A 24,939-nucleotide genomic window follows, 5' to 3' on the forward strand; every position below is an offset into this window, starting at 1 on the left:
GGCCCAAACACCCCCAGGTCCCAAATGCCTGAAGGCTGCATCTCACCTCCCTGCAGGGACACCCCCCAGGCTGGCAGGAAGCCCCCCACGGGCGTCCAAGAGGCAGCATGAAAGCCACAGACTTCCAAGGGGTCAGGCTGCTGGTTCACTGGGACCTTGGCAGCAGGAGCAGGAGCAGAGGCAGAGCGAGGCCGTGAAGCAGGGGCGCCCCTGGAACCGGGGTCCGTCGGAGGGGCTGGAGAGGAGCTCAGTTCTGTGAGTGTGGAAGGGGCCCGAGGAGCTGCTGGCCACCTGATCAGCCTGCGTTCTGGGTCAGAATGAGGGGGCATGGGGTCCCGGCCCTGCCCTCCCCCACCCCGAGGCCTCGGGTGTCTTAACAGCTCCAACCTCGGTTTGCCAGTCAGAGAAGTGGGGGGCTGCCGCCGCTTACCGTACATGCCAAGTACCTGGACTGTAACGGGGGCCCAGCGAGACAGAGTGTCTGGGGGGGTCCCTGCAGCCTTGGGCTCTGGAGGACCCCTTCAAGTCGCCCAGGCAGAAGCGGGTCAGTCGGCTAGTAGGAGAACCCGGTCCCCGTTCAGCAAGGATGTTGCTGCCCTTGGGGTCGGGAGGGTGTTCAAGGTGATCAAATCCTTGGTTCTCCCTTGTTTCCTTATCCACATCCTCTACTTTCTCTGCAGTGACCGCTGAGCACTTGGTGCTGTTTCCATGGCAGCGGTGTGCTGCTTCCTGCTGCACAGGACCCCCTGGCTACCACCTCCAAGCGCTCAGCGGGACGGGGGGCCGGTGAGACGAGGATGGGGGCAACGGAGGAGGTTTGCCCCTGAGCTAAGGGAAGGGAGAGGCCGTGCTCCCTGGTCGGTTCCAGGTGAAGAGCAGCGCCCTCCCAGGAAAGGCCAGGAAGGCCGACCGGGATGCGGCCCTGTGCCCCCCGAGCCTTGCCAATCCCCGGCTGTCCACGGAGCCTGGTCTGGCCGACCCAGCAGAGTCTGGGCACAGCTTCCACCCCAACGGCGATGGCCTGCTGGCCACCGAGGTCGTGAGGTTGCCAGGCTCGGCCGGCTCCGGCCATAAACACTTCCTACCAGCACGAGTGGAAAGAGGCTCCTGTCCCCTGGGTCCCCGTCTCTGCTTCCAAGTGGCCATTGAGGAATTCTGGCTGCAGAGGTGGGCAGCTCCCAGGCTGGCGGGACATGCTGTCCAGGGGGCCCCGGGCTCCACAGCGCCATACGCAGGCCTTGCTTCGCTGTTGGGTGACGTCCAGAGTTCTGCAAGAAACGATGTCCATGTGATGTTTCACCCGTGGCAATTTGCTCGTGGTTTTTGACGGGTGCTCAACGTGTCCCAGAAGGCCGTGGTTCTGAAAACATGTACGGGAGGGCAGGGCGGGGCCTCCCGCCTTCAGGGCTGGGCCTGTGCGCAGGATTCTGTGTCCACGCAGCTCCTGGGGCATCCTTCGAGGGTCACAGGCCCCTGTGGCTGCCCTTCGTGGCTCCCTGCCCCACCTGGCCAGGGCCAAATCGTCACCTCCCCACAAACCCATTTGTCCTCCTGGCCCCTGGTCCCATCTGTAGTTCCAGACTACACGTTAAGGCCTGAACCTGCGACCCTAAGGTTCCTCCCCTAGTGCCCCAGCCCCAGGGTAGGTTCATTCTCCATCTTTACTGTCTTGACACCTGCTGGACCCATTAACCTCTCTCGCTCCCTGTACCGAGCCACCTCCCTCTCCACCTGGACGGGACTGCAGCCTCTGCCTCACCTCCCCGCTCAGCCTCAGTCCCTTACTGCTCCCCAGGAGTATCCAGGTGCATTCTGGTGGGAACACCAGAGCTTCTCTAGTCATGAGTAGTCTCAGTCATCTGTCATGAGCAAAGGTCCCCTGTCCTGAAATGTCCAGGGCCCCGGACCAAGGACACTTACTGCCCCAGCTGCCCCAGCCTCTTGACACAATGGACAGGTGAGTGTCAGGCCCCTGAAACGGCCCTCAGCACCTGCTATGAGTCCAGCAGTCCATCCTGAGGTGTCCCGCTGGCTCTGCTGGCCTTCCAGAGCCCAGGACATCCGCAGCCAGCACCCTGCGCAGGGGGAGGAGCTGCCTCAGTCAGGGGGTCCGTCCTGCAGCCCCAGCAACGAGAGCGTGTACCCCTCGTGCCCTGTCTGGGAGAGCTGCCTGGAAGAGCTGCCTGGGTGGAGTGAGGAAGTGCTTCCCGGTCATCTGTCCGGTCCCACTGTCCACATAATGGGGTTTCCCAAGGAGTCCGACGGTCCCCAGGGTCCGGCAGGCATCCTTCCCAGTCCTGGGACCGAGCACTGGCCGGTGAACGTTATCCAGCCTGTGCTTCCTGCCCAGCCTCCCTGAAGCCTGAGCTCCACAGGTGGCCATGGGTCCCTGCCTCCACCGTACCCCGTCACACGGTCACACGTCCCTCCTTCTGCCTTGCACTGAGGCTCCACTCACGGGTCTGGGCGCACCTTTCCCACCTGGGTGCCGCCCCTCCAGCATCTTCCCCCGGGAGCCTCTCCCTCCTCCCCACCCCCCTGCTCCTCCCTCCTTTCCAACACCTGTGAATTATGTCAAGGTTCCCTGTCCCCCAGTGTCCGTCACCCAGTCACCCAACCCCCCGCCCACCTCCCCTTCCACTATCCCTTGTTCATTTCCCAGAGTTAGGTGTCTCTCATGTTTTGTCACCCTCACTGATATTTTCATTCATTTTCTCTCCTTTCCCTTTATTCCCTTTCACTAATTTTTATTTTCCCCAAATGAATGAGGGGGGGCACTTGGCGGGATGAGCACTGGGTGTTATGCTATATGTTGGCAAATTGAACTCCAATTAAAAAAAATTAAAAAAATAAATAAATAAATAAATAAAATTTAAAAAAAAAGATTCCCTGTCCCCGCACCCCGCACCTGACCTCCTCGGGCCCAAGGGGATCAGCGCCCCTTGGTTGAGTGTGGGAGTGAAAGAAGAGGCACCATCAGGCAGATGCTGATACGCAGGGAAGGGTCCTCCCCCGAATCAGGAGCATAAGCCCCCCGGGGGAGGGAGGCAGGGTGGGCGCCTCGGCCGTGCCAGGGAAGCCTTCGGACCGGCCCCTCGCTTGCAGGGCCCAGCGAGGACTGCCATTGCTCCGAGGCAGCACCCGGCACGCGGCACCCTGCAAAGGCCAGCTGCCCCCCGCTGCCCTGCTGCTAGATACGCCACCCCTGGGTGGAACCACGGAATACACCTGCGGCTCCCCACCTTGTCATCCTGGCCCCGGCAGGGCGGTGGGCAGGGCCGTCTTCTCCATCCTGCCTTCCGCTCAGGAAGGAGGAGCCCTGAGTGGCTCCCAGGCCCGAGGATTTGAACCCCGTGGAGTTTCCTGTTGATGCTTTGACAAAATACCACGATCTCAGCATCTTAAATCAATACATGTGCATTCCCTGAATGATAAAAGGAGAGCAGGAGTTCTAAACGGTTCTCGCTGGAATAAAGTCAACGTATCGGCCGGACGCGTTCCTTCGGGGGCTCTAAAGTAGAACTAGTTTATCCTGACCAGCTTCCAGAAGCCGCCTGCGTTCCTTGGCTCGTGGGCCGCCCTGCATCTTCAAGCCGGCAGCTTGGCTTCTCCCGATCTCTCTTCGACTCTGCTGCTCTTGTCCCGTCTCCTTCCCCGCTGCTGACCCTCCTGCCTGGTCTTACAAGGATGGCTGCAATGCTGTGGGGCCTGTGCACACAATCCACGATCATCGCCCCATCCCAAGGTCCTTAATGATCACATCTGCAAGGTCCCTCTCACCCTGTAAGGACTCAGAGTCACAGACACTGGGAATGAGGACATGGACATCTTGGTGGGTCGAAAGCTATGTCACGAAGGTAAGCACAGATTCTGAAGCCTAAGGACCGGAGTTCAAATTACAGCCTAACCACTTAGCAGCTCTGTGATCCTGGCAAGTCATTCAAATGCTCTGGCCTCAGTTTACTCATCAGCCAAAAGGAGCTGACAATAACACCCACCCATTGGAGCTGTGGTCAGGATTCAAGACGGCCAGATTCCTAAAATGCTTGAAATCTTAGCATAATGTCCCCCAGGTGGATCCAAGCTGTCCCGAGTGACAGGATTTCCTTCTTTTTTGTGATGAAGGGATATTCCATTATATGTAGCTCCGTGTCCCCTCACCCATTCATCGAGCAGTGACACTCAGGCTGTCCCCATGCCCTGGCTACTGTGGGTAATGCTGCAGTGGGCACGGGGGTGCAGGTATCTGTTCAAGATGGTGATTTCGTTTCCTTTGCACATATACCCAGAAACTGATGGCTGCATCACGGGGGAGGTCCATTTTTAATTTTCTTTTAGGGGAAGAAGGGGCAGAGGAAAAGGGAGGGAATTTTTTTTTTAAAGAATTATTTATTTGAGAGAGAGAGAGCGCGCACACGTGCATGTGTGGGTAAGGGGAGGAGCAGGGGGAGAGAATCTCAAGCAGGCTCCCCACTAAGGGGACAGCCCAGCACAGGGCTCCATCTCAGGACCCAGGAGATCACGACCTGAGCAGAAATCACCAGTCCCATGCTTAACTACTGAGCCACCCAGGCACCCCTGTTTCTGATTTCTGGAGGAGCCTCCATACCGTCTCCCACAGTGGCTGCCCCGGGGTGCACCCCCACCGACGGCGCACACGGGCTCCCTCTACTCCACATCCTCGCCAGCCCTGTCGCCTCTTGTCTTTTCCACACTAGCCATCCTAACAGGCGGGAGGTGGGAGCTCGCGCTGGTTTGGGTTGGCATTTGCCCGGGGATGAGTGTGGCTGGGCATCCTTTCGTGTGCCTGTTGGCCGTCGGTGTGCCTTCTTTGCAACCGTGTCTATTCAGATCTTCTGTCCATTTTTGTTTCTTTTTTTTTTTAATTTATTTATGATAGTCACAGAGAGAGAGAGAGAGAGAGAGAGGCAGAGACACAGGCAGAGGGAGAAGCAGGCTCCATGCACCGGGAGCCCGATGTGGGATTCGATCCCGGGTCTCCAGGATCACGCCCTGGGCCAAAGGCAGGCGCCAAAGAACTGGGCCACCCAAGGATCCCCTTCTGTCCATTTTTCAATCAGATTTTGTTTTTGCTGTTGAGTTCTGGGAGTTCTTTAGGTTTTATATATATGTATATATTACATTTTTTTTTTTTTTGACAACGCCATTATGCTGTGCTCACCACAAGTGTGGCTACCATCTGTCACCATACAACCCATTTAGGACACCATGGTTTGTATTGCCTTGACTCCTTTATGTATTTTGAATATCAGCTCCTTATCAGGTATATAGCTGGCAGATACTTGTCTTGTTGGTGCTTTTCTTTGCTTCACAGAAGCTTTTTTTCTTTTCTCTCTTTTTTTATCTTGATGTGGTTCTGCTTGTCTAGCTTTGCTTTCATTGCCTGTGCTTTGGGTGTCAGATCCAAGAAATCACTGCCAAGACCCATGTCGAGGAGCTTGGCCCCTGTGTTTCCTTCTAGGAGCTTTTGTGGGGTCTGTGGGTTACATTTCAGTCTTTGATCCATTTTGATTTAATTTTTGTGAGTGGTGTAAGGGAAGGGTCCAGTTGCATTCTATTGCGTGTGGAGATCCAGTTTTCCCAGCACCGTTTATTGAAGGGACTGTCCTTGCCCATCGTGTGTTTTGGTGTCCTTGTCGAGGATTTAGTTGAGCCTATATGCATGAGCTTATTTCTGAGCTCTGTATTCTGTTCTATTATTCTGTGTGTCCAAATTTATGCCAATACCACACTGTTTTAATTACTAGAGCTCTGTACTATAGTTTGAAATCAGGGAATGTGAGGCCTCCAGCTTTGTTCTTTTTTTCTCAGCATTGCTTTGGCTATTTGAGGTCTTTTATGGTTCCCTTTGAATATTAGGATTGTTCCTCCTATTTCTGTGAAAAATTCCATTGGAATTTTGACAGGGATTGCATTGTTGCATTGCACCTATAGATGGCTTTGGGTTGTATGGACAGTTAACAGCATCAACTCTTCCAAACCAGCACCATGGGATAGCTTCCAATTTATTTGCATCTTCTTCAATTTCTTTCATTAATGTCTTTTACTTTTTAGTATACAGGTCTTTCACCTCCTTGATTAAACTTATTCCCAGGTATTTTGTTCTTCTTGATGCTAATGTAAATGGGATTGTTTTCTCAATTTTTCATTCATGATTAGTGTACAGAAATACGATAGATTTTTGCGTATTGATCTTGTATCCTGCAACTCTTCTGAATTCATCGATTAGTTCTAATAGTTTTTCAGTGGACTCTGTAGAGTTTTCTGCAGATAATACCATGCCATCTGCAAACAATGACAATTTTACTCTCTTTTCCATACAGATTCCTTAGGAGTATCTTATAATCCTTTGTGTTTCCCTGGTATCAAACATAATACCTCCTCTTCCATTTCAAATTTCATTTCTTTCAGTCTTTTCTCTTTTTTTTCTTACTTGAACTAAAGTTTTGTCAGTTTTGTTTATCTTTTCAAATACCCAGCTCCAAGTTTTGTGGATCTTTTCTACTGTCTTTCTGGCTCTATTTTGTTTATTTCTGCTCAGATCTTTATTTTTTCCTCCCTCCAGCTCACTTTGGGCTTAGTGTGTTCTTTTACTAGCTACTTTAGGTGTAAAGTTAGGTTTCTTAGCTGAGATCCATATTTTTTCTTACTGTGGGCATTCATCTCTATAATATTTCCCTCTGACAACTGCTTTTGTCACATCCTATAAGTTTTGATATGTTGTATTTCCTTTTAATTTTTCCCAAGATTTTTTTTTAATTTTCTTATTGATTTCTTCTTCAAGCCATTCATTGATTGCCTAGGAATGTGTTGTTTAATTACCACTATTTGTGAATTTTCCAATTTTCCTTCTGTTACTGCTTTCTGGTTTCATACCATGTGGTGAGAAATGATATTTGATATAATTTCAATCTTCTTAAATTTGTTAAGATTTATTTCCTAGCCTTATGGTCTATGCTGAAGAAGTTCTTTGTGAGCCTTGAGAAGAATGTATATTCTGCTGCTGTTGGATGAAGTGTTCTGTGTATGATTGAGAGACCCATTAATTCTAAAGTGGAGTTCAAATCCAATGTTTCCTTATTGATTTTCTCTCTGGATGACCTATCCATTGTTGAAAGCGGAGTATTGAAGACCCCAGTAGCTTTGCATTGCTGTATATTCTTCCCTTCAGGTCTGTTAATATGTGCTTAATATATTTAGGTACTATGATGTCAGATCCATATATGTTTACAATTGTTATATCTTCTTGATGAGTTGACTCCTTTGTCTTTTATTATAATGATTTTCTTTGTGCCTTGTTACACTTTTTGACTTAAGGTCTGTTTTGTCAGATGTAATCTGGCAATCCCAACTCTCTTGTAGTTCCTATTTGTGTGGAATGTATTTATCCATCCATCCCTTCACTTTCAGCCCATGAAACCTGAATTGAGTATCCTGTAGGTAGCATACAGTTGACTCTTGTTTTTTATTTTTTAATCCATTCAGCCATTCTATGTAGCCACTCTACCAATTTTGCCTGGAAAATTTAATCCATTTACATTTAAAGTAAATATTGATAAGTAAAAACTAACTATTGTAATCTTGTTAACTATTTTATTTTTTTAAGATTTTATTTATTCATGAGAGACACAGAGAGAGAGGCAGAGACATAGGCAGAGGGAGAAGCAGGCCCCCTGCAGGGAGCATGATGTGGGACTTGATTCCAGGACCCCAGAATCATGACCTAGCTGAAGGCAGACACTCAGCCACTGAACCACCCAGGTGCCCCAACTATTTTTTAAAGATTTTATTTATTTATTTATTCATGAGAGAGAGAGAGAAAGAGAGAGAGAGAGGAGAGAGAGAGAGAGAGAGAGGCAGAGACACAGGCAGAGGGAGAAGCAGGCTCCATGCAGGGAGCCGGACGTGGGACTCCACCCCGGGTCTCTGGGATCAGGCCCTGGGCTGAAGGTGGCGCCAAACTGCTGAGCCAACCGGGCTGCCTGGTACCCCAACTATTTTCTGTTTTGTAGTTTCTCTGTTCCCTTGTTCCTTTTTTGCGGTCTTCCTCTGTGATTTGATGATTCTCTATAGTGGTATACTTTTATTCCTTTCTCTTTATCTTTGCATGTCTAGTACAAGTTTCTTTTCCCCTTGTGATTTCCATGAAGCTTACATAAAACATCTTAGTTATAATAGTTGATTTTAAACTGATAACAACTTATTTTTGATCACATACAAAAACTCTAACCTTTTACTCATTTCCAATCTTTTATACTTTTGATATCACAATTTATATCTTTTAATATTGTGTATTTACCAACAAATCACAGTGACTATGTTTGTGTTTAATACTTTTGTCTTTTCAGCCATATACTAGAGTTAAGTATTTACACATAACCCTTACAGTATTAGAATTTTCTGAATTTGACAACACTTACTTTTATCAGTGCGTTTTATATTTTCCTATGTTTTAGTGTTACTAATTGGCATCCTTTCATTTCAGCTTGAAGAACTCCCTTTAGCAATTCTTACAAGGCTGGTCCAGTGGTGATAAACTCCCTTAGATTTTGTTTAACTTAGAGTCTTTATCTGGTCTTCATTTCTGAAGGACAGCTTTGCTGAGTAATGTGTTCTGGGATGGCCATTTTTTTTTCTTTCCACACTTTGAATATATCATCCCACTCTCTCCTGGCCTGCAAGGTTTCTGCTGAGAAATCCACTGATAGTCTTATGGAGGTTCCTTTCTAGCAAATGAGTTTCTTTGGCTCTTTAGAATTTAGCTTTGAAATTGAAGAAGACATAAATAGATGCAACTTTACGGTGCTGGTTTGGAAGAGTTGATGCTGTTAACTGTCCATACAACCCAAAGCCATCTATAGACTCATTGCAATCCCTGTCAAAATTCCAATGGAATTTTTCACAGAAATAGGAGGAACAATCTTAATATTCAAAGGGAACCATAAAAGACCTCAAATAGCCAAAGCAATGCTGAGAAAAAAGAACAAAGCTGAGAGCATCACGTTCCCTGATTTCAAACTATAGTACAGAGCTCTGGTAATTAAAACAGTGTGGTATTGGCATAAATTTGGACACACAGAATAATAGAACAGAATAGAGAGCTCAGAAATAAGCTCATGCATATAGGCTCAACGAATCCTCGACAAGGACACCAAAACACACTGTGGGCAAAAGACAGTCCCTTCAATAAACAGTGCTGGGAAAACTGGATCTCCACACGCAATAGAATGCAACTGGACCCTTCCCTTACACCACTCATAAAAATTAAATCAAAATGGATCAAAGACTGAAATGTAACCCACAGACCCCACAAAAGCTCCTGGAAGGAAACACAGGGGCCAAGCTCCTCAACATGGGTCTTGGCAGTGATTTCTTGGATCTGACACCCAAAGCACAGGCAATGAAAGCAAAGCTAGACAAACAGAACCACATCAAGATAAAAAAAAATGAAAAAGAAAAAAAGCTTCTGTGCAGCAAAGAAAAGCATCAACAAAACAAGAAGGCCACCTACCTACTAAATGGGAGAAAGTATCTGCCAGCTATCTACCTGATAAGGAGCTGATATTCAAAATATATAAAGGAGTCAAGGCAACACAAACGATGGTGCCCTAAGTGGGTTTTATGGCGACAGATGGTAGCCACACTTGTGGTGAGCACAGCATAATGGCGTCAAAAAAAATAAAAATAATTTTTAAAAAATATATATGTATATGTATACATATATATAACCTAAAGAAGTCCCAGAACTCAACAGCAAAAACAAAATCTGACTGAAAAATGGACAGAAGATCTGAATAGACACGGTTGCAAAGAAGGCACACCGACGGCCAGGGGCACACGAAAGGATGCCCAGCCACACTCATCCCCGGGCAAATGCCAACCCAAACCAGCGCGAGCTCCCACCTCCCGCCTGTTAGGATGGCTAGTGTGGAAAAGACAAGAGGCGACAGGGCTGGCGAGGATGTGGAGTAGAGGGAGCCCGTGTGCGCCGTCGGTGGGGGTGCACCCCGGGGCAGCCACTGTGGGAGACGGTATGGAGGCTCCTCCAGAAATCAGAAACAGGGGTGCCTGGGTGGCTCAGTAGTTAAGCATGGGACTGGTGATTTCTGCTCAGGTCGTGATCTCCTGGGTCCTGAGATGGAGCCCTGTGCTGGGCTGTCCCCTTAGTGGGGAGCCTGCTTGAGATTCTCTCCCTCTGCTCCTCCCCTTACCCACACATGCACGTGCGCTCTCTCTCTCTCTCAAATAAATCTTTAAAAAAAAAATCCCTCCCTTTTCCTCTGCTCCTTCTTCCCCTAAAAAAAATTAAAAATGGACCTCCCCTGTGATGCAGCCATACCGTTTCTGTGTAAATGTGCAAAGGAAACGAAATCACCTTCTTTTTTTTTCTTTTTTTTTAAGATTTTACTTATTTATTCCTGAGAGAGAGGTAGAGACACATGCAGAGGGAGAAGCAGGAACCCAACGCAGGACTTGATCCCAGGGCCCCAGGATCACGCCCTGATCCACCCAGGCACCCCTGAAATCACCATCTTGTACAGATACCCACGCCCCCGTGCCCCCTGCAGCATTACCCACAGTAGCCAGGGCACGGGGACAGCCTGAGTGTCACTGCTGGATGAATGCCTGAGGGGACACCGTGCTTACATACAATGGAACATCCCTTGGTCACAAAAAAAGAGGGACGTTCTGCTATTTGGGACACATTGCATCCACCTGCGGGACATCAAGCTGAGTGAGGGAAGTTGGACAGGAAAGGCAATTGCTGTGTACTGTCGCTTCTGTGCGGAAGCTAAAAAAAGAAAAGGCAGGGCTCAGAGAGACACAGAGTGGAATGACAGGGGCCAGGCCCGGGAGGCGGCAGCCGGGAGCCGGGGGGCGGGGGGCCGGCCTCCCGGGTCCGCCCAGGATGTTCTGGGCGTCTGATGGACAGCACGGGGCACTGGGTCCCGGCGCCGCAGCCGGGGCTGCAAAGGTGCTGCGCGCCTGCCAGCCTCCCCCGCCCGCGCCGCAGCGCCAGCTCCGGGGGGATGTGCGCGTCAATTAACTTGATTACAGTAATCATTTCATAATGTATAGGTATATCAAATCATCACATTGTACAACTTGAACATCTGCAATTTTATTTGTCAATTATACCTTCAGAAAGCTGGAGGATTAAAAAAAAAAAAAAAAAGAAATCCTAGCTAAAAAACAGCGCGCTTGGAACCGTGCCTGGCGCGTAGGTGGGCTCTCATGCTTAGCACGACCTGCCGAGGTTGGCCTCGCTCTCAGCTACTGAGAACCAGAACCCCGAGCCGCCTCGGCCCCCCGGGAGCCCGCCCCGCGCGCCCCGCGGCCCCTGTCGCTCTCCCGGAGGACCTGAGTCATCTCACGGACACTGCACTCAGACAAGGCCCCTCGGAGACAGTGATGGAAGGGGAGAAGCAGGGCCACCCCAGAACTTCGCTAAAGCGTGGATGGAAACGAGCTGGCCGTGCTCCCCTTCCACCCCGCACCCCCCGCCCACTAGGGAGCAGCCCCTCTCTGGGCTCAAGGGCGCGACACCTGCGGCTCTGTCTTCCCTGCTGTCTGCAGATCAGGGTTCTCGAGCCCCCGTATGACAAGACAGACCCAGCTTGTTCAGCTGCAGGTGGGATCCCGTGGCGTGTGGCTGAGGGCACGGGCACAGCAGCTGCATGGCTCTGGACACCAGGCTCTAGCCCTCTGGGCACCTCTGGAAGTTAGAGAGCAGGAGGCAGTGGCCTGGCCCAAGGAGCTGCCCCTGGACCCGGCCCTGGCTCTCCACCGCCACGCAGGGCGCCCTTGGAGGAAGAGCCTGGAGCAAACCGCCCCCACTGTCCCCAGGCGCAGAGGCAGTGGGCCCTGCCCACCAGGGAGGCCAGAGCACAGGTGCTCGTGCACCTTGGCCCTTTTAAATTAAAGTTTTATTTATTTATTCATGAGAGACACAGAGAGAGGCAGAGACACAGGCAGAGGGAGAAGCAGGCTCCATGCGGGGAGCCCGATGCAGGACTAGATCCCGGGACTCCAGGATCACACCCTGAGTTGAAGGCAGACGCTCAACCACTGAGGCACCCAGATGCCCCTCACCTTGGCCTTTTATCTTCATTTTGTATATATGGAAACTGTGTCAGAAGCATCTTCCCCAGGGATCCTCAGAGTCCCATGGCATCAGGTGGATGAGGAGAGGGACCCCGGGAGATATCTGGTAACCGAGGGCAGGTGGGTGGGCTTGGTGGCTCCTGGGGACAGCCTCACTATGTACAGGAGGATTTGGTTTCAGATCCCGTAGCCCCAGATGTCTCTGTTGGCCACCACTCTCCCCCTGCGTAGTGGGGAGCGCTTCCCTGTGATGGGGAGCTGGAGTCCAAACAGGGCCCCAGGGGGCTTAGGAAGCACGGGCCAGGGCGCATAGTGGGGTGCGGGCCCAGCGTGGACGTGAGCGCTCTGCGTGAATCCCTACCAGCCACCGCATCCTGTGTTCCATCGTGGGGACCTGAAGGCCCTGAGAGGCCGAGGGCCTGGCTGGGGGCACACAACACCTGCTCAGAGGATCGGGCCACTGGGGGCCCAGGTCCCCTGCTGCCCATCCAGGTGTGGGAGCTCTGGAGCCCCCCACCAGGACGGCAGCTGACCCCTGTGGGACCCTTCACAGCCCCGGGGAGCTCCAGGGTGGGCTTTATCCTTTCCACAGCTGAGCAGGAGGCAGGCCAGCTGCGGCCCTGCCCTTCAGAGCCCCCGGGGCAGCCCCCCAGGGCAGTGCTGCAGCTGTTTGCTAACCAGATGTGCACGCCCCCCGCTTGCCCCCAGAACCGCCCAGCTGGAGTGGGGGCCCAGGGGGGGAGATGCGCAAGGCCTCCAAGCAGCCCTAGGTGGCCTGATGCCCAAGCACGCGCGAGTCCCCACACCTGGGGCAGGTCCCTAACTGTGAGTGACAGGGCGCATGCATGGTCCCCCAGCAGCTGCCCACCCCGACCCGGCGCCAGGCCCCCGCGGGGCACGCCCACGAGGCCGCCCCCCTGCAGCCCGAGCTCCGGGCCCCCCCAGCCCCCCTCGGCCCCCCAGCCCGCCGCCCCCGCAGCCCGCAGCCCCCGCCTCCTGCCAGGCCCCAGCAGCCAGCGGTGCGTCAGCGGCTGGGGCTGTGCGCACTTCATTTATTCAATAGCTTTGGGCCTGAAAAACACCGGCGAAATTGCATCCCATTTTCCCCGAGCCCATTAGCAACCAGCGGCTCTTCTCCGTGATTCTGCGAGGCACCCTGGGCCGGCGGGGAGGGGGCTGCGTTCAGCTGCCGCCCCCGCGGCCCCAGAACAATGGCCCGTCTTAGTCACCATCAGAGGGCGGCCCCGCCTCTGCCAGCTGAGCCCTTTCTGGCCTTTTCTCTGCCTTTAGTGGCCTTCCTTCCTCCTGGACGCAGCCCCACCACCCCGGGGCTCCCCAGCCTGGCTGCCCCGACCACCTGCCACCCCAGGTGCGAGGACCCGGGTCCCTGGGGCCCGTCAGTTAGAACAGTAATGGCCACAGCCAGCACCTTCCTTCCCCGAGGGTTTGCCGGGCGGGCACTGTGCCCACCTGAGCTGCATTAAAGGCCCCTCTCCCCCGCCTTCCCACTGGGGACCCCGACTTGGCACGGAGCGCCTCCCACCTGCTGGCCCAGGACCCCAGGCAGGTGGCTGTCCCAGGCCCAGGCTGCCTTGTTTTCAGCTGACAGAGGGAAAAGTGGTGCTAACAGCTGCCAGGCAGGGGGCCCGGGGCATTTGGGGAAGGAGGATGGAAGGGGGCCTTGTCACCGGGCACATCCCAGGGCCGTCGATGCATCACTCCATGCAGAGGCCGTGACCTGAGGGTCTCTCTCTCCCACCCTGAAGGTGGCCTGGGCCTCTTGGGGTCTCACGCCTCTGTCTCCTGGCTTGCTCGTGGCTCGGGACACACCGGGCGCAGCGAGGTGTCCGTCCAGAGCACTGGGGTGCTGGGGTGCCACTGGCTAGGTGGAGGCTGGATGCGTGAAATATTAATACACACCCGTGGTGGTTGTTTGGTTCCAGGTTACGTTCAAAGCACCGGGGAGCCCGGGAGGCCAGCGAGCCCCTAGCTGAGGCTCCTTGCGGTGAATCACAGCACTCGCAGGGGAAGGGGACATCGGAGGGACGTGGGGCAGCTGGCCAGTCCTCCCCGGGAGGGGACAGGTGTCTAGCTCCAGGGCCCCTCTGTGGCTCACGTGTGAGGCAGGAGAACAGGGTACCCACAGGGCTTTTCGGGGGACCCCCCCAAAGTGACCCCCCATTGGAGAGATGGGGCACATGCTGTCTCTGTGCCCCAGGCCAGGGAAGAGGCAACCTGAGTAAAGTGGGGGCACCCCCCACCCCGCCGCGTGCTGTGTGGCCGCCAGCCCCCTTGCTCCTGGCCTGGCCTCAGGAAAGTGTCAGCGCGGGAGGGGGATGCCAAGTGGAGGATGGCAGCAGGCAGGAGACAAACAGCTGCCCCGCCCGCCCGGCCAGGCCTCTGCCGGGAAGGGACCCTGGGCCCCGCGCCCCTCCGAGGGCTCTGGTCACCGCAAGGCCCCCAGCGCAGCCGCCTGGTGGGCACAGCCTCATCCCCCGAGCGGCCGAGCCAGGTGTGGGGCGGGGGCAGGACAGGCCCAGCAGCGGGCAGAGACCTGCGAGGGCCCGGGCCCCGGCCAGCCGCCCCGCGCCGTGCCAGGCACCGTGTGCCACCTCTCTCCCAAGGCCCCAGGCCAGACAATGGGGAAGCAGACTCCGAGGGTTTGACTCGCTTCCCCACGGTCCCACAGCAAATCCGCGGTGGAGCTGGGCCTGTGGCTCGGGCCCTGTCAAGGACACCTTTGTCCCCATCCCGATCTGCTGTTTAAGCTTAGGTGGAGAGTGGAGCGTGAGCGGCTTCACTCCATCGGCCACTCGGTCCTCCTTCCTGACGCCTGGAAATGTAATCGTCTCCGTCTTCTGGAAAACAAACTTTCTTTCTATGAGAGAAACTCCGTTTTATTCTCGGGCTGTGTGTGACCCCAGCCTGGCTCCGCAGATGTGTCGCCTTCCCCGCCACCCACCAAAGGGGAGGTGGGGCCCTCTGAACAGTCCTCAGAGCAGGAACAGTGCCCCCGGAACCCCGGGAAGCATATGAGCTTGGCCATTAAGGGAGCTGGATGTGAGGGGAAGAACCACCCACCTTGGAGAAAAGAGGCCTCATCACCAAGAGGCGAGAGTGGGGTCACCCTCATTAGTGACTGGGAGAGGATGAGAGTCCTGTGGCTCGGTGGCATCACACAGTGACCCCGGGGAACACCCGCCCAGAGGGTGGGTTGCTTTAGTCTCAGAAAGAACCAAGGAGAAGCCCCAGTGAGCTGGTCCACTCTGACCCCAAACCTTTCTTCTAGCCCAGCCGGTCACGCAGCAGTCACCCATCACCGGTGTCCACAGCTCCTCGCCATCCCTGCCCGCAGATGTTTCTGCTGCCTAACTCCCCGGGCCACTTGGCACCCATTTGGGCTCCCTGACCTTGGCTCGGACACGGACAATGGCCCCTCTCCCTCACGTGACGTCTGCGTGTGTACGTGAGCCCCGGCGGGGGAGGTGTAAGGTGTACACGATCGCATGTTCCCCAAGTCAGTGCGGGGCCGGCGGGGTAGAGCTGGGACTGGAGCTCGCGTAGGGAGACAGAGGAGCTCCCGGCCGAGAGAGGCCTGGCCGCACCGCCCCTCCCTGAGGTTTGGGGCGCAAGCTCCGGGGAGGCCGCCCTGCCAGGCACGGTGCCCAGAGCCAGCCAGAATCACAGCGCTGACCGTCCCTGTCTGTCCTGCACTCTGACCCCGAGTTCATTTGCATCGATGCCTCTGAGAGTCCCCAAACCCAGTGCCCCCCCACTCTGTCGTGAATTCTCTAGCTCCTCCCCGGTGCCAGGCTCCCTGCTGAGTCCCCAACTATCAACACCTAACTTGGTGACCCCGACTGGAACTTCTGCCTCCAGACGCTCCCATCGAGGCATCCGCCCACGCCTCCCCACTTCCAGAAGCCGCGGGAGGGAGGGTCTCCAAGACAGCAGTCAGGCCCCAGCGGCTCAGCAGTTGACCTCTGCTCCGAGGACCAAGAGGGGTCAAGGATAAGGCAAGAGAGCGGGTACAGAGTGCACGTATCACCATCTTAGCCACAAAAATAAGGGGGGGCGCCCTAGCTAAGTCTCAGGGTCTCAGGTCCCAGCTCGAGGGTCCTGAGACCGCGCAGTGAATCCCTCACCTCCTTGCCCGTGCATGAACTCATCCGCTCCTCACCGCAGCCCCATTCGACGGATGGGAAGCCCGAGGCAGCAGAGCTGGAGCAGTGCTCTCACGGTCACACTCGGGCTGTGGGGGTGCAGTGCCCGCACCCTCAGGACGCTGCTGCATGCCCTTGCGGTGGGGTGGGAGGAAATGACTGTGTCTCAACCGTCTGCTCCCCGGGGGGACCAGGAGAGCCCCTGTGGGCCCCGGCGTCCCAGGTAGGACAGGGATCCCCTGAAGGGACAGCACGTTTAGGGCGACAGAAACTTCACGAGCAATGAGGTCTGATTCTCGGATTCCAGTCGTTTCCCCTGGGGAACCCTGATTCCCCCAGGTAGCTCCTAGAAACTTCCACGGAAGCTTCCAGCTGGATGGTACACTGGGAAGAGAAGGGCAAGAGGCGGGGGTGAGGAGTCCTGCGGGGGGGTGGGGGTGGGGGCGGGCTCCGTGCTGTCCCACTTCCCAGGACTTGGGGAATGCAGGAAGAGCCGCAGGGCTGGGGGCGTCCCTGGGCGATGAGGAGGAGCTGGGAATGTGGCGGGGGGGGGGGGGGGGGGGTTGGACAGTCAAGGGGAGGGTGGCCCAGGAGTCCCGGCAGCTGGGTCCGTGTGGGGTGGGGAAACAAGAAGGGACGCCTGGGACTGTGGTGTCACATAATCTGATTCAATGACGCCCATTTTACAGATGAGAAGACTGAAGGGCGGTGCAGGCAAGGGGCTTCCCGCGGTTCACCTGGGGCCAGGAGCCTGACAGAGCCACCACCGGGGGGTCGCCGGGGCCCTCTCCCGCGGCTCTGAGTGCAGCAGCCAGCCCTGCCCGCTGCGCGCGGGGCACAATGGCAGAGGCTGGTGGCGTGGTGTGACTTAGAACAACGGGAGGCTCCGGGGGACAGTGCGCAGGCGGGAGGGACAGGCTGGGGCCGCGGTGGCACCCGCCCTGAGGCTCTCCCCGGGGAGCCAGCCCCTCAGCACATCCGTCTGGGGTCCCTACAGGAAGTGTAGAAGCTTATGGGAGCAGCTGACATGACCTGTGGGGCGGGGTGGGGGTGGACCTTGGGGACCACCCTGTCTACGCCTCTACAGCCACCCCCGCCCCCAGAAGGTGACTTCAGCAGGCCACGGACCCGCCACCAACAGAGCTGCTCACAGGTGCAGCGTTGTCCCTAGGCTTGGAGCAGAGGAGGTTGGTGCGGGCGGGGCTCTGGGGATGCCTGCCCCAGGTCTGGGGGACCCTCGGCACCCTCGGTGACCTGCTGTGGAGCTTTGCTTGGGACCCGGATGCAGCTCTGAGCTCTGTTCCTCATGGTTCTGGTCACGGGTGCCTCTGGAAGCGAGGGGGACGCTGGGACTAGCACTGCGGGGTGGTCTGGACCATCAGGGGCCGTCCCCAGGCCCGAGTGCCTTGGGCTGCCGGTGTGCGGGGACTTCAGGATCCGTGGGGACCCTAACCAGCCATGGGTCACCAGGAGGAAGCCCCCAGTTTAATGAGAACCTAACCCAGTCAAGCACCCCACGAGGCACTCTGTACTGAGAACCCATCTCTCGTCCTGCTCAGGAGCGGGCAATAGTGTGCCCATTTCACAGATGAGGAAGCAGAGGCTCAGTGCCAGGAAGGGACAAGGCTGGAGTCAAATCGAGGTCCTCCCCGGAGCCCGCACCCACCAGCCTTATTCTACCAGGTTTTTATTTTTTTAAGTTGACCTTTTTTTTTTTTAAAGTAATCTCTGCGCCCAACCAAGGGCTCGAACTCACGACCTTGGGATCAAGAATCGGATGCTTTTCTAACTGAACTAGCCAGGCACCCCTATTGTTTTTTTTCTTTCTAATTTTAAAAACATGAGCCCCTCTGAGGTCCCCCACCAGGTGCGCACACGAGCTTGGGTTGGAGAGGCGACCTCATGCCTCCTTCCCAGACAGTCCCTGTTGGGAGAAGCAGTTTTCTCCCCAAAGCAGAGTTTGCCCACCTCAAGGGACTGGGGAGAAGGGGTGGCGGGTGCCAGGGGCCCGCCGGGGAGGGGTGAGGGTCCGTCCAGCAGCGAGTAGCGGGCTCCCTGGGGGCTCCACTGGGTGGGAGGGGGCTGGCGGGCCAGAGCCACTTCCCGTGGGTGGCCGTGGGTGGCCGTGGGTGGCCGGGCCGAGGAACGAGGCTGCCCTGGGCGCGGGCCCCCTCCGGCAGGCGGGGACAGGCTCTCAGGAGGGCTGCTGGGGGGGCAGGGGCCCGGCTGCGAGGCGGGGGGCGATGGCAGGCGGGCAAGGCGGCCCCGCGGGCGAGAGGCTCCGGGGAGAACAGTGAGTCACGGCCCGGCCGGGAGCGCAGGTTCCGCCGGTAATTATGTAATTTAGGGCTCGCGCCCCGTGAGTCAGCCCGGCGGTGGCTGGTGGCTGCTTCGTGACCAGCAGCCGCGGAGGCGGGGGCTCGGCCTCTGCCCCGGGAGGGGGGCCGCGGAGGCGGAGCGGCGCCCGGGCAGCTGCCTTCTGGGCCCCGGTGCCCACCTGGGGGTGCGCGCTGGCACGGGGCGGGGGCTGCTGGGGCAGGGTGCCCTTCCACGCCCCCCCTTGGGCCAAGGCCAGCGACTCCCCGGGAGAACCCCTCCTCCCCGGGGGCAGGTGGCCTTTGTTTTTAAACCTTCCACTTAATGAACATCCTCTCTGAACATATAGACACACAAACATATTTAGATCTTTATAATGTGTATTTATTATTCAAATAGCCCAACGACATGCCAAGTGTTTGCGAAGGGAGTTCCTGAGCCCCTGGTTGGGGGGGGCTGGGGTCGTGGGCTCTTGCGTTCTGGTTCACTGCCACTGGGAGTTCCCTGCGTGCCCACTGGGTCCACCCGCCACCACCCCGGCCCCCCCACCTGGGGTGGGGCTGTCCCCGGATGGATCCGCCCCCTGGTCCCCACTCAGGGTCCCCTGAGGGGTGAGGAGTGCAGGGCCTTCTGTTCTTCCTGGGGGAGGCAGGAGAGGGTGCTGGTGAGGCAGGGCTGTGGGTCTGTCCCCGCGGAGCGCATGGTGCCATCTGTCTTCTGCAAGAGTGGGACCTTCCGGGAGTCCGGGGAGGAAGACGCTGACACTCCGGGAGGGGAGGGTTCACGGGAGGGGAGGGTTCACGGGAGGGGAGGGTTCAAGGCAGCAGAGGCCCCTAGTCGGGCAGGCAAGATGGGGAGTGAGGAGCAGGACCCAGAGCCCACGCTGCAAACCAGCCGAGCGCTTCCCTGGGGTCCCCGGAGGGCGCCCGCGGCTCTGAACCACCCGGCCCAGCTGGCACGGGCCTCTGAGTGACACAGAGTGATACCTGTGCCTCTGTTTCCTCACCTGGCACCTGGCATTCTGGACAGAAGGGGATGCAGACCCCGGGGCCCCGGGGGTGGCAGGCCCACCTCCCCTCTGCTCCTGCTCTTCCTCCCATCGCTTCCTCCCCCGACCAGCCCCCTCCCCACTTGAGCCCCCCTTCTATGTTTCCTGGCTTAAACCTGCCACAGACACCACCACGCCCGGAAAGAGATAAATAAATAAAAGAAAAACAGCCTCAACTGTGAAAAGCAGTCCAGATCTGAATTTTTTCCGGCCTGAGTTAATTACACTTTAAATTGGCATGTTTACTGATCGGGGATTTCAAGTTAACAGAGCCACCCCCCTCCCCAACTGTTTGTACAGTAAAACTCAGCAGGCTGGCGGGCTCCCCCAGCCCTTGGCAGGCCCCGCAGCTCCCCTGCCAACGAGAAGCATAACAGAAACATCTATTTTTGAGTGTTAGAGAAAACGAAGATATCACAGATGGTGGGAAGCAGCATTCTGGAAGGTTTCCCACACTCCGGGCTCTGTGCACAGCGGCTTGCCCCACGGAAGACCGGAGCCTTCACTCCCGGGGGAGCCTGGAGCCAGGGCCCCACCGTCCCCCGCCCCGGGGCCTCCCCTGCTCAAGCTCCCCCGGGCAGCCCTCCTGGGGCAAGGCCCTGTGGGGTGCAGCCGGGAGGCCCTGTTTCCCTCCTTCACTCACTCCGTGCGCTGCGCACCGTGTGGGCTCCCTGTCCTGAGGCCCTGCCTAATAATGAGCTTGGGTCTCCCCTAGACCCCGCGTGCCCTGGGCAAACCCCACCTCTGCTCCGGGCCCAAATGGGAGGCAACCAGTGGTCCTGCCGGTGCGCACTCACCTGCCCCAACAAGTGCCCCAGGGTCAGACGGGCTCCCCGGCCCACAGCCCCCTCCATCCGTGCGGAGGTGGCCCCGTGTGGCTGCCACTAACCCGAGGCTCCATGCCCTGGGCACCTGCCGAAAGCCCGATCCCGAGTGCCTGCAAAGGGAAGACGAGGTCAACGAGATCACGCGATACTTCCCCTGGGCTGGGTCCTGTGGGCCCCACGGTGCCCAAACCAGAACAGCCCCTGTCCCTGCAGAGCTTGCCAGCTGGGCAAGGGGGACTTGATATCGGACTGCAGGTTGAGGCCCTGTGTGTGCAGGTGTGTGTTGGGGGCAGGGGTACATCAGGGAAGGCTTCCTGTAGGAGGTGGCAGGGAACGGGGCCTCTCAGGAGGGGCAGGCATCTCAGGTAGGGGTACAGCAGGAGCACAGGCATGGAGCTTACAGGTATGGTAAACACCACCACACACCAAGGCCACGGGTGGGCTTTCAGGTGCACCCATTGGGGCCCAGCAGCCATAACGGCCCCAAAGTCCTGCCCGATGGTGGGTCTTATGGCCTTGGGTGACTCCTGTCCTCTCTGCTGCCCACTCCAGGGCTCCGGGGCCTGACCCACAGCTGCTGGCTCACCTGCCAGCGCGTCCTTCCCGGTGGTGGGGGGGTCCCTCCCGGGGGGGGTCCCTCCCCAGGCCCAACCCCACACTCGCGCTGCCCCATGGGCAGTGGGTGGCGCGGGCTCCCTTCCGCGTCCTGGGGATAATGGGAAAATGATGAACGAGCCTCCTTCACACCCCTGCTTCCTGGCCCCGAGCCAGTCTCCCCCCCCCACAGTGACACACGGCCCCTCGGCCTCTGTGGGGTCTTGTCAGCCACCTTGGCGGCGCTTGGTGGACATTTATGTCCGTCTTCCCTGGATTCTTCTTCTCTCCCTGCTCCTTTATTCCCTCGAACAACACGCTTTTGTTCATTCATTCTGCAAACGCCCTCCCAGCCCCGCCTGTGTGCTTCTCCCCGGCAGGGAAGGGAGCGGGGTCCCATGCACCCTCACGTGCTGAACACCTACTTTGCGCTGGCATCTGGCCAGGCTGCATCCAGGCGTTAGCTGAGCACCTGCTGCAGCCAACACTGCCTGCCGGGCCAAGGCCCCGGCTTCTAGAAGCTCTGCCGTGGCGTGGCCGCATCACTCCCCCTTGGGTGTTGAGGTATTGAATCCTGTTCGCTGTTCCCGCAGCCCTGGGTCACCCCATTTTCACAAAGAAGGAAACCTACTGGGACGCCTGGGTGGCTCAGCGGTTAAGCCCTGCTCTTGGCTCAGGATGTGATCCGGGGGTTCAGGGGTCTAGTCCCACTCCCCACAGGGAGCCTGCTTCTCCCTCTGCCTGCATCTCTGCTTATCTCTGTGTGTCTCTCATGAATAAATAAATTTAAAAAAAAAAAGGAAACTTATTTGCCAGAGGTGGGTCCTGACCCTGAAGTTTGAGAGGATGCTCAGAAAAAAAAAGCCAGGGCAAAGCATGCCACCCGCTGGGACCTGGGGTTCCTTACCTGCAGGAGGATGTGAGCGGCGGGGATGGAGGGTGGGGAACAAGATGGAACGAACTGGGGGGGGGGAGGCATTCAGCCCTGACACCCATTGGTCCTTCCAGGACTGCACCAGCCACTGAACTGTGCGGCGTGGGGTGCAGAGCAGGGCAGGGGGAGGCTGTGGGAGCGGGGCTGGTGCCTGGCCCTGCCCCGTAGGGACCAGCCGGCTTGTCGGAGCTCCCCACCCTTGCTCACCAGCTGCCCTGACTAGATCTGCACACAAGCCTCAAATGTGCTCCGATGTCGGCACCAAACTGGAGAGACGCCAAGTGGGTGCAGGGGAACAACCACAGAAGAGTATGGCAAGCGACGTGTTGGGCAAAGCAGGCCCACCTCATCGTGCAAAGGGAATGTGGGCAGGGGCTGTTCTAAAGCCCTGTGGCTCTCGGGGGACCCAGTAGCCTGGAGCCAGCACCACCCTGCCTGCCCGCTGGGTGCTCGCGGAGGAGCGTCTCAACCTCTCTGTGCCCCACATCCTCGCTGTAGAATAGTGTCCATCCCCTCCCCACAACAGGCCGGCAAACACCCCAGAGGAGGGTGGGCTGGGGCTGGGGCCGGGGTCGGGGCTGGAGAGGATTCAGGATTTCCCTGCTTATCCCCCACCCGCCCCCGAAAAGGCTAAGGCAAGGAAACTATAGGGCCAGACGCTCTAAAGCGCCCCATTTGCAAAGTGGCTCCCATCAAACTGTGTCCAGGAGACGCAGTGCGGGGAGCAGGCCCTTGCCCACGCGGGCCCTGGGAGCTGGTCCGCGCCCCCGAGAGCTCAGCCCCACAGCCGGGTTAACACGGTGCCTCGGGATCGGCCCAAGTCACTGACCCTCTGGCTCAAGGGTCCATAGCGACTGTCATCCCAGCCGCTGCGGGGACAGACATTTTCATTTGGCCCTTTGTTTATTCTCTCTTCTGCTCAAACAATAGATAAACCAGTAATTTGGCTTTTAATGAAATTCTGCACCGAGCAGCATGGGGTCACCGTCTTTGGGTCTAAAATGAGTTTGGAACATATGCCGCTGAATGCCTGGTACCCCGGGCTGACATTTTGTCTCATGCATAATTCTCGAGCGGTGGTTGATCTACCAACGCTTCCCCCGAGCGGCAGTCTGGGGGGCACCCGGGCTATTCAAGCTGGGGTGTGGGGATGGTTACATTGGAGCTATTAAATACGGCTAATGTCGCCTCCCACCCCCTACAAACATTTAATATATTCCAAAGATGTGTGGATGCATTAACAGCAATTTTCATCTCCAAATGTCCCATTTAGTCAGTTCCATGCATAAAATATTAGCCCTGACACCACACACCAGCCTGTTGCAGGCAGAGCTCCCCAGAGCACCTGGATCTGAGCACCGCAGTGTGCTACCAGGAGGTGCCGGGGGGGGCACTCAGTTGGAGGCTGCAGGATTATATTGGGGCTCATCACTCCTTTTGGGGGACCAGGGAGCCCCTTGGGAAGTGGAGAGGAGAGCCCAGGCCTAGCTTCTGACCCCTGCTGCAGCAAACCTCGTGTCTCCCACATGGCATCTGGAAGGGGCAGAAAAAGCCAGAAAACCAAACAGTGTCTAACAAATGTAAAGAGATTCTAAACCCCGGATGACTGTATTCACGCTCTCGGTCAGGTCTTCAGGGTTTCCTCTGCGCCCCTGCGCTTTCCTGGGGATTAAGTTGATAAAGGTCCCTGTCCCTAGGGGGAATCTGTTAGTCAATCAACAAACACTCACCATCCCTCTTTGGTGGGCCTGGCCTGGGTCCTGAGGCTGGGGACAGAGCAGGGAACAGCACAGAAAAAAAAAAAAAAAATCCCTGCCCTGAGAAATCTTAGTCTGGGGGAGGAGAGGGAGAGAGCAGACATCAACAGGAGGTAATTTCAGGCAGCAGTGAGCCAGGAGGAAAACCCTAAAAGGATAAGTGACAGAGGGTGACTAGGACGAGGGGCGGCAAGAAGTGGGGGGTCATTTCATCCCCTCCAAAATCCTGAACCCCTGTTCTAGAGATGGGCAGCCCCCTCTTCAGCAAGAGACTGTGCTGAGTCCCCGGAGATGGAGGCATGCAGGGCACCGGGGAGGTCGAGGCGGGGAGGCCTGGCCCCCGGAGGGGAGGAGGCTGCCCAGGGCCCAGCTCCCAACACGTGGGGTGGGGGGTATAAACATCACAAGAAGGACGTGGCAGGGAGTGAGGTGGGCCCATAGATGGGGTCTTGCAGGGGGGGCTCCGGGCAGTGCAGAGAGAGCCAGAGTGCTCGCTGGAAGGTTCTCCTGGCAAAAACAGGAGGGGAGGCCCCACTGGGGCCCGTACGGTGGTCTGAGCCACAGAGGGCAGCCCCTGGGCCCGACTATGGCGGGGGGGGGGGGGCACACGCAGCAGGTGCAGCTGCCACAGCTGGGGCCTGGAGGGCAGGAGAGGGAAGGCGGCCTGGGGCGACAGCTCCACTGGGCGGTCACTGCTGGAGGCCGGGCGCCGGGCGCAGCGACACCGGGGCCTGGGGAGGCAGCGGCCACCAGGGGAAAGGCGGGCGCAGAGCGGGGTGTCCCGGCCCGGGCTGATGGGGCCGGCACAGGAGCTCCCCGAAGCCCAGAGAGCGTCCACAAACACCAACACCCTTAGGTCGCCCCTGCGAGGCGCCCCGGGAGCTCACCTCCGCGCTAGCCCGGCCCTTCCCCACCCCGGCCACCCCCCCTCCCTGTGACCCTGCCACGGCCTGGGCGCCCCGGGAAGCAGCGTCAGCAGGAGGCGGCCTAGCTGGGCCGTGGGGCTCATCGGGGCTCCGTGGGGCCCTCGCAGCCTCCGGGGAGGGGGAGCTGGCAGGGGCACGCTCGGGGGCCATGGAGGGGACGTCGTCGGAGGCGGGAGTCGACACCGGAAAGAGGTTGACTGTATAATATTCATCGTATAGAAAGTGAACACCTCACAGGCAACCTATTT

The sequence above is a fragment of the Vulpes lagopus genome, chromosome 6 (genome assembly GCF_018345385.1).
Source record: "Vulpes lagopus strain Blue_001 chromosome 6, ASM1834538v1, whole genome shotgun sequence".
Lineage (NCBI taxonomy): Eukaryota > Metazoa > Chordata > Mammalia > Carnivora > Canidae > Vulpes > Vulpes lagopus.